This window comes from Physeter macrocephalus, chromosome 5, assembly GCF_002837175.3.
Source record: "Physeter macrocephalus isolate SW-GA chromosome 5, ASM283717v5, whole genome shotgun sequence".
Taxonomy (NCBI): Eukaryota; Metazoa; Chordata; class Mammalia; order Artiodactyla; family Physeteridae; genus Physeter; species Physeter macrocephalus.
In genome coordinates, this window is record NC_041218.1 from 34,300,240 (window position 1) to 34,310,643 (window position 10,404).

The following is a 10,404-nucleotide window of genomic DNA, read 5'->3' on the forward strand; positions in this document are numbered from 1 at the left end:
AAATTTAGACACATTGTGAAAACACTGAAATAATTGTGTTCAGAAAAAGTGTTATGCAAAAATTAGATTATTTAACAATACCCCCCTAATTTCATCCAAACCGGAACATAGTGATTCATGGGTTTTGAAAAGTTCTCATACATAGTTGGTGGAAATGAAAATTGGTACAACCTTTCTGTAGTTGCCAGGATTTCTCCACCAAAATATGGAACACATGTGATAAGAATTCTTTGAGGGGCACTAATGCACTCATGCAGAAGGCTGCAGTGGGGTCCCGAAGCCCCGGGTGCAGGCAGGCTTTTCTGCAGGGCAAGAGGTTGGTCGGAACTGTCCCTTCCTCCGCTACTTCACGACGCTTTGCTTTTCTTTGTTCCACATTGTCTGGGGTGTTTTGTCATCTCCCTCTTCCGGACTCAAGTTGTAATCACCATCACACAACTTTGTAGCTCCCTCATCTGCTCCTCATCTAGCCCCATTGGGGTCCCAGTTGTATTCCAGCAGTTCATAAATTCTTTAAATAATCCGTGGACAAGCCTGCAAAAGGAAAAAAAGGATCTGTACCAAAATACTGGCTTCTCATAGTCGACAGGATACGAAACTGCATGGGGAGACCCCAATGGATTTCTACTCCATCGCCTTAACCACCTGGCCACAGCTACTGCTGATATTAACTTTGGAAATGGGATCTATGTAGAGTCTGCACACAAGTATCTATTCCAGTAACAGCCATGTGGCTGACAGGGTCTTGGTGCTCTGGTCGGGTGTCAGGTCTGTGCCTCTGAGGCGGGAGATCCGAGTTCAGGACATTGGTCCACCAGAGACTGCCAAGCTCCACGTAATATCAAATGGTGAAAGCTCTCCCAGAGATCGCCATCTCAACGCTAAGACCCAGCTCCACTCAACGACCAGCAAGCTACAGTGCTGGACACCCTATGCCAAACAACAAGCAAGACAGGAACACAGCCCTACCCATTACACAGAGGCTGCCTAAAATTATAATAAGGTCACAAACACCCCAAAACACACCACTGGATGTGGTTCTGCCTGCCAGAAAGACAAGATCCAGCCTCATCCACCAGGACACAGGCACTAGTCCCCTCCACCAGGAGGCCTACACAACCCATTGAACCAACCTTACCCACTGAGGGCAGACACCAAAAACAACCGGAACTATGAATGTGCAACCTGCACAGAGGAGACCCCAAACCAGTAAGTTAAGCAAAATGAGAAGACAGAGAAATATGCAGCAGATCAAGCACAAGGTAAAAACCCACCAGACCAAACAAATGAACAGGAAATAGGCAGTTTACCTGAAAAAGAATTCACAGTAATGATAACTAAAGTTGATCCAAAATCTTGGAAACAGAATGGAGAAAATACAAGAAACGTTTAACAAGGACCTAGAAGAACTAAAGAGCAAACAAACGATGAAAAACACAACAAATGAAATTACAAATTCTCTAGAAGGAATCAACAGCAGAATAACTGAGGCAGAAGAACAAATAAGTGACATGGAAGATAAAATAGTGGAAAAAACTACCACAGAGCAGAATAAAGAAAAAAGAATGAAAAGAATTGAGAATAGTCTCAGAGACATCTGGGACAATATTAAACACACCAACATTCGATTATAGGGATTCCCAGAAGAAGAAAAGAAAAAGAAAGGGACTCAGAAAATATTTGAAGCAATTATAGTTGAAAACTTCCCTAATATGGGAAAGGAAATAGTTAATCAAGCCCAGAAAGCATAGAGAGTCCCATACAGGATAAATCCAAGGAGAAACATGCCACGATACATATTAATCAAACAATCAAAAATTAAATACAAAGAAAAAATGTTAATAGCAGCAAGGGTAAAACAACAAATAACATATAAGGGAATCCCATACAGTTAACAGCTGATCTTTCAGTAGAAACTCTGCAAGCCAAAAGGGAGTGGCAGGACATATTTAAAGGGATGAAAGGGAAAAACCTACAACCAAGAATACTCTACCCAGCAAGGATGTCATTCAGATTCGATGGAGAAATTAAAACCTTTAGAGATAAGCAAAAGCTAGGAGAATTCATCACCACCAAACCAGCTTTACAACAAATGCTAAAGGAACTTCTCTAGGCAGGAAACACAAGAGAAGGAAAACACCTACAATAACAAACCCGAAACAATTAAGAAAATGGTAATAGGGACATGCATATTGATAATTACCTTAAAATGGATTAAATGCTCCAACCAAAACGCATAGACTGGCTGAATGGATACAAAAACAAGACCCATATATATGCCGTCTACAAGAGACCCACTTCAGACCTAGGGACACATACAGACTGAAAGTCAGGGGATGAAAAAGATATTCCATGCAAATTGAAATCAAAAGAAAGCTGCAGTAGCAATTCTCATATTAGACAAAATAGACTTTAAAGACTATTACAAGAGACAAAGATGGACACTACATAATGATCAAGGGATCAATCCAAGAAGAAGATGTAACAAAAATATTTATGCAGCCAACATAGGAGCACCTCAGTACATAAGACAAATGCTAACAGCCATAAAAGGGGAAATCGACAGTAGCACAATCATAGTAGGGGAATTTAACACCCCACTTTCAACAACGGACAGATCATCCAAAATGAAAATAAATAAGGAAATGGAAGCTTTAAATGATACACTAAACAATAAAGACTTAATTTATCTTTATAGGACATTCCACCCAAAAACAACACAATACACTTTCTTCTCAAGTGCTCATGGAAGATTCTCCAGGATAGATCATATCTTGGGTCACAAATCAAGCCTTGGTAAATTTAAGAAAATTAAAATCATATCAAGTATCTTTTCCAAGCACAGCGCTATGAGGCCAGATATCAATTACAGGAAAAAGTCTGTAAAAAATACAAACGCATGCAGGCTAAACAATACACTACTTAATAACCAAGAGATCACTGAAGAAATCAAAGAAGAAACAAAAAAACCCCCAGAAACAAATGACAATGAAAACAGGACGACCTAAAACCTATGGGATGCAGCAAAAGCAGTTCTAAGAGCGAAGTTTACAGCAATACAAGCCTACCTCAAGAAACAAGAAGAATCTCAAATAAACAATCTAACCTTACACCTAAAGGAACTAGAGAAAGAACAAGAGATCACTGAAGAAATCAAAGAAGAAACAAAAAAACCCCCAGAAACAAATGACAATGAAAACAGGACGACCTAAAACCTATGGGATGCAGCAAAAGCAGTTCTAAGAAGGAAGTTTATAACAATACAATCCTATCTCAAGTAACAAGAAACATCTCATATAAACAACCTAACCTTACACCTAAAGCAATTAGAGAAAAAAGAACAAAAAGCCCCAAACCCAGACTCATGAAGAAGAAAAGGGAGAAGACTCAAATCAATAGAACTAGAAATGAAAAAGGAGAGGTAACAATGGACACTGCAGAAGTACAAAGGATCATGAGAGATTACTGCAAGCAACTATATGCCAATAAAATGGACAACCTGGACGAAATGGACAAATTCTTAGAAAAGCACAACCTTCTGAGACTGAACCAGGAGCAAATAGAAAATATAAACAGACCAATCACAAGCGCTGAAACTGAGACTGTGATTGGTGGCACAGTGGTTGGGAGTCCACCTGCCAGTGCAGGGGACGTGGGTTCATGCCCCGGTCCATGGGATCCCGCATGCCACGGAGCAGCTGGGCCCGTGAGCCATGGCCGCTGTGCCACATTGAATTATGAATTCAAAAATAATTATGTAAGATGACATTAAAATAATAAAACAGTAAGATGACATTAAGGGGGAGATTACTACACTAAGTAAGCAAATTGTTAACCACAACACTACTGGACAATTAATAAAATGGAAAAAGCAATATATACAGCTGGAAATCTAAGTTCTGGTACAGTGAAAATTTTTATTTAATTAATTTATTTTCAGTAGCTCAGTTTAATGATGAAATATTGAAAACTCATGACTTGCACTCACTGGAAGAAGAATAGCAACATAAACCTAAAAAACTTATAATAAAACAAAGGGCTATAATGAAGCAGAAAACAAAAACTTATAGGGAAGATAAGTAATTTTTCAAAGATCCTCATAATTAATATTTATGGAACTCCTATTATGTTCCAGAAACCTCGTTAGGTGCACATCATGTCATAAATCATTTTTACAACCGTTTAATTTCCTTCTTGGAGCAGAATGGACTTGGACCTGATGGTGGAATCATTGGGAAGTCATTTTTAAATGTGTTTTTTCATGGTGTTTAAAAGTTCCCAGCTGACAGAAGGTGCTGTTACACTAGGGACATGTATAAGGTTTAGTCCAGAGTGGGTTTATCAGTGAATGTTGAGGTTCCCTTTGTGGCTTAAAGCTTTCTCAAAGTCTTCACATTGGTACAGCTTCTCCTTTGTGTGGATCTTCTTGTGAGCAGGCAGGGTGGAGTCGTGGGTGAACTCCTTGGTGCAGAGTTCACAACAGTATGGCTTCTTGCCTGTGTGGATTCACTGGTGAACTCAGAGATCTGAAGGCTGCATGAAACCTTTGGGGCAGATATTGCATTTAAAGGGTCTCTCTCTCCTGTGTGTGTCCTCTGGTGAGTGACAAACTGAGGCTTATAATGAACTTTTTTTTGCATACCCTACATTCATATGGTGTCTGTGGCTTCTTTTCCAATATGATGACCGGTTGGTCCCATGGTGCTCGGTGAAAGAACTGAATTTGACCCAAGTTGTCCTGAGAATTCTCCTTTGTCCAAATATGTGGCTCCTTCTTGAGGCACTTCTTGGGAAATGGAACTGTTGTCCCGTTTTCTTTTGGAACTTCTTAGACTCTTCTGAGAGTCTCTTTTGTGTCCACTCTGCGTCAAAACTTCCCTCTCAGGACCCTTCAGAAGCTGAGGCTCCTGAGATTTAAGTATTCTTGTCTCTTCCCTGTCTTCCATCAGACCCTTCTCCAATTTCTGTTTGAGTTGTAGAGCCTCCAGTTTACCTTTTTCAGGAATGGTCTCTGGCAGGAGAATATTCTGTTCTTTCTGTCATCTGAATGTATCTCACTCATAGAAGGTTCAGCCTTCCTGAATAAGTTTCTCCCATTGCCCATGTCACTGATCTCAGCTTCCACCATCTGAACATTTGAATTTTGCAGAAGAAACTTCTCTCCTTGTAAGTTGACTATGGTCTATTTTGTGGTTTCTTATTATTTCTTAGCGTGTCCTCCAGTTCTTTGCAACTCTCCACGGTACTTTCCTTGTAAGACCTGGAACTCCTGCAACAAGAACATCATAAACTGCTCCATCACCAGCTTATCCATAATCTGCTCGTTGGTGTGAAGATCTGGCCTCAGCCACAGATGGAAGAGCGCACAGTCTCCTCAAATCCTTGAAGGGTCAGATTCCATCAAGCTGGTAAAATCTCTGAATCTAATGTGCCAAGTCTCAGAGTTGTAGTCTTGCTTTTCAGTGTGTTCCTTGGGATGCTACAGACACTGGTGGCTCTGATCCAGGGCTGTCTTGGGGTTTTCTGTGACCCCATGAAAATGTCTGGTCTTTGGCTGTACTTATTGGAGAATTTTCCAATATGACTCTTAGCAAAATGTTCTATAACTGGTGCCTAATTGAGACCTATCAAAAGGGATTTACCCTGGTTTTCCTTAGTAGCATAATAGATTCACTGTTTATTCAGAAGTCTCCTTTGAATCCTCTTGCCTTCAGCCTCCTTGAGTCTGGGACTGGATCTTAAATTGTTTCTTGAGCTGAAATGTCTCTATTTATATAGAGTGGTCGAAACTCCTAGCCTCTCTTCCCATTACCTCATCAGCCCAATGACTAGTTTAAGACCATGGAAAGAGCCATTTTAGATGATCTGAGTGGATTAAATTTCTCGTTGAAACTCCACCAAAAGAAAAAATAATTTATTAAATAAATCTATATATTGGTTTTATTGTAGGCTATTTATTATATTATTTATTGTAGACTTTTATTTATTGTATTTAGTGGCTACAAGATTGGCTTTTCTAGTCTAGTGAATTTTTTATCATATGCCTGTGGTGTTTGAAGGAGGTAAGGGATATAAATCCAAAAGTTTTAACCAAATTGGGTCACCTACTCTTTTTTCCTTTTTACAAATGTAAATGAGTCTTAAAAGATTTTATCTAAAATCAGTTGACAAGGCAAAGTGTGAGAAGAACATATTTTCTGAGTAGGCATTTAGAAAAACAGAGGTTGTACACCATAGAGAAAAAGAATAACATCATATAATTTAGAAATCCTTACTTTTCCTAAATGCCTAAGGCAGCAATATCTTAGCAAGTAAAGAATGTGTGAAGAGTTGGTGGGCTGATATCAAATCAGTGATTTAATCTAGCTCAGACAAAGCTTTAACATGGTAATTCTAAGATGCTGAAAAATAGCAAAGAAAGTTTAAAACGTCATTAATATTCCTCATGCATCAAAAATTACTTTGCATTTTTCAGTGAAAATGTATGTATAAACACATTTTCTTTATCCACTTCTCTGTCAATGAACATTTTGTTTGTTTTTGTTTTTTGCTAACTTTATTTGGGTAACTTTTTATTGTTTTATGTTTTTCTATTGAGGTATATTTGATTTATAATATTATATTAGTTTCAGATGTATAACAGTGATTCAAAATTTTTATAGATTATACTTCATTTAAAGTAATTATAAGATATTTGCTGTATTCCCTGTACCATACAATGTATCCTTGTAGCTTATTTATTTTGTACATAGTAGTTTGTATCTCTTAATCCCCTACCCCTGTCTTGCCCCTCCCTCCCCCCTTCCCTATCCCCACTGGTAACCATTAGTTTGTTCTTTATGTGAGTCTGTTTCTGTTTTGTTATATTCACTCATTTATTTTATTTTTTAGATTCCACATATAAGTGATAACATACAATATTTGTCTTTCTCTGTCTGACTTACTTCACTAAGAATAATACCCTCCAGGTCCATCCATGTTTTTACAAATGGCAAAATTTCATTCTTTTTTATGGCTGAGTAGTATTCCATTGTGTGTGTGTGTGTGTGTGTGTGTGTGTGCGTGTGTACCACATCTTCTTTATCCATTCATCTATTGATGGACACTTAGGTTGCTTCCATATCTTGGCTACTATATATAATGCTGCTATGAACATTGGGGTGCATGTATATTTTCAAATTAATGTTTTTGTTTTCTTCAGATATATACCTAAGAGTGGAATTGCTGGATCATATGGTAGTTCTATTTTTAGTTTTTTGAGAAACCTCCATATTGTTTTCTACAGTGGCTGCACTAATTTACATCCCCACCAACAGTGTACAAGGATTCTCTTTTCTCCATATCCTTGCCAACATTTGTTATCTGTGGTCCTTTTGGTAATAGTCATTCTGACGTGTGAGGTAATATCTCCTTGTGGTTTTGATTTGCATTTCTCTGATGATTAGCAATGTTGAGCATCTTTTCATGTGCCTGTTGGCCATCTGTATATCTTCCTTGGAAGATGTCTATTCAGGTCTTTTGCCCATGTTTTTAATCAGGTAATTTGTTTTTTTGATATTGAGTTGTATGAGCTGTTTATATATTTTGGCTATTAACCCCTGGTCATATCATTTGCAAATAGTTTCTCCCATTCAGTAGGCTGTCTAAAAGCTTTTAAGTTTAATTAGTTCCCATTTGTTTATTTTTGCTTTTGTTTCCTTTGCCTTAGGAGACAGATCCAAAAAAATATTGCTGTGATTTATGTCAGAGTATTCTTTCTGTTTCTTCTAGGAGTTTTATGGTTTCAGGTCTCACATTTAAGTCTTTAATCCATTTTGAGTTAACTTTTGTAAATTTCATCTTTTTTTTTTAATATACATATAGCTGTCCAGTTTTCCCAGCACCACTTATTGAAGAGACAGTCTTTTTCTCATTGTATATTCTTGCCTTCTTTAATTGATCATAAGTGTGTGGGTTTATTTCTGTGCTCTCTATTCTGTTCCATTGATCTATGTGTCTGTTTTTGTGCCAGTACCATACTATTTTGATGACTGTTGCTTTGTAGTATAGTCTGAAGTCAGGGAGCACGATACCTCCAGCTCTGTTCTTCTTTCTCAAAATTGTTTTGGCTATTTGGGGTCTTCTGTGTTTCCATATAAATTTAAAATTACTTTTTCTAGTTCTGTGAAAAATGCCTTTGGTATTTTGATAGGGATTGCATTGAATCTGCAGATTGCCTTGGATAGTATTTTTATTTATTTATTTTTTTTTTTGCGGTATGCGGGCCTCTCACTGTTGTGGCCTCTCCCGTTGTGGAGCACAGGCTCCAGACGCGCAGGCTCAGCAGCCATGGCTCACGGGCCCAGCCGCTCCGCGGCATGTGGGATCTTCCCGGACCGGGGCACGAACCCATGTCCCCTGCATCGGCAGGCAGACTCTCAACCACTGCGCCACCAGAGAAGCCCAGTATTATTATTTTAAGAGTATTAATTCTTCCAGTCCAGGAACACGGTATATCTTTCCATCTGTTTGTTTTGTCTTCAATTTCTTTTATCAGTGTCTTATAGTTTTTTGAGTACAGATCTTTTACCTCCATAGTTAGTTTTATTCCTAGGTATTTTATTCTTTTTGATGCAGTTGTAAATGGAATTGTTTCCTTAATTTTTCTTCCTGATAGTTCATTGTTACGGTATAGGAATGCAGCAGATTTCTGTATATTAATTTTGTATCCTGCAACTTTGCTGAATTCATTGATGAGCTCTAGTAGTTTTCTGGTGGCATCTTAACTGAGTAAGCAAATTGTTAACTACAACACTACTGTACAATAAATGAAATGGAAAAGGTGATATATATACAGCTTGAAATCTAAATTCTGGCACAGTGGAAAAATTTTAGGTAACCACAGTGCCCACAAGGATTAAAATAATTAGAGAAATGATGATAAATATAGAGGGTGAACAAATAAAATTCAGTATAAGAGTTCTAGGTGTCCCTAAAATAGAAATGCCAACAAAAGACATAGAAAGTTATTTAAAATACATAATAGAGGAAATTTCCTCTGAAATGAAGCATAAAGTCTGCAGATCATGAAAAAATAATAAAGAACAATCAATACTTAGATAAATGGTATTGAAATAATTGAGCTTTAAGAAAGAAGATAATAATTCTTCACACACTTAGAAAACAAAGAAAGTTACTCATGAGAGCAGGAATTAAGACAGCTTTTGTTTTGTCTCTAGTAGTATTCAATGTCAGGAGACAGAGGAATAATGTCTGCAGAATTTTGAAGTCAGAGATTTTAACCAGAAATATTATACCATGCCAAAATATTCATTTATAAAAGTCACAAGCAAATTTTCAAACATAGGAGAATGCAGGGAATATAGAATCTATGAGTCCTTCTGGAAAACCCTATTTGATAGCAACTTTTTTTCAGCCTTATTAAGGTGTAATTGATAAATAAAATAATAAGATATTTAAATAGTATGTCATGATGATTTGATATACGGATACATTGTGAAAGGATTCCTCCCATCTAGTTAATTAACACATCCATAACCTCACATATTTATCTTTGTGGGTGGGGAGGTGGTAAGAACATTTTAGTTCTACTTTCTTAGAAAATTTCAATTATACAATACATTATTATCAACTGTAGTTACTAGTTATACATTAGATCTTCAGACCTTATTCACTGATATCAACCTTTAATGAAGTTGAAAGTTATTTCTTTTGAAACAATATAATCTGTTTCTCGAAAGAAAGCTAACAAAGAAACCTGCTTCAAACCCAGATACCAGGTATCTATAATTGCAGCATCAATGAAATTGGAATAGCTGGATTCTGTTCTTAGTACCACTATTGATGAGTTGTGTTATCTTGGAAGGTTGTTCAGCTTCTATGTGACTCAAGGCAGGGCATGAGTTAGCTGATTTCTACAGATATCTTTAAAACCTAAATTTCTGTGAAATAACTAGAAAGCTTGCTGTTTTATACATTGTAGCAAAAGGTTTGCTAATGTAGCAGTCTAAAAACTGGTTGTACTAATTTTGAGGGGTTTTCAACATTATTTGTGGAATCAAGTTTTGAAAAACCATCCAGATTTAAGGTGCTGGGGGCATTCATTACAAGACAGAAGGTACTATACCTTAATTTTAATTTGGATAGCTCTTACTTTCTAAATTTATAAAATACTCATACTGAGGAAACAAAACAAAACAAGAAAACAACTAAAATAACAACATCCTGGAAAATACAAAGCAGTCATTTGGGAGAATGGTTCTCAGACAATTTTATCTGTAACTTTTCTTAAGTATTTGTGTAATTATTTCCCTTTTCCCTACATTTTTGTTTTCCTTTTTTATTCACCTCCCTCCAAGATCACAGTTGGGACTACTCTTATATAAAGAAAGAGAAGGCACAGTT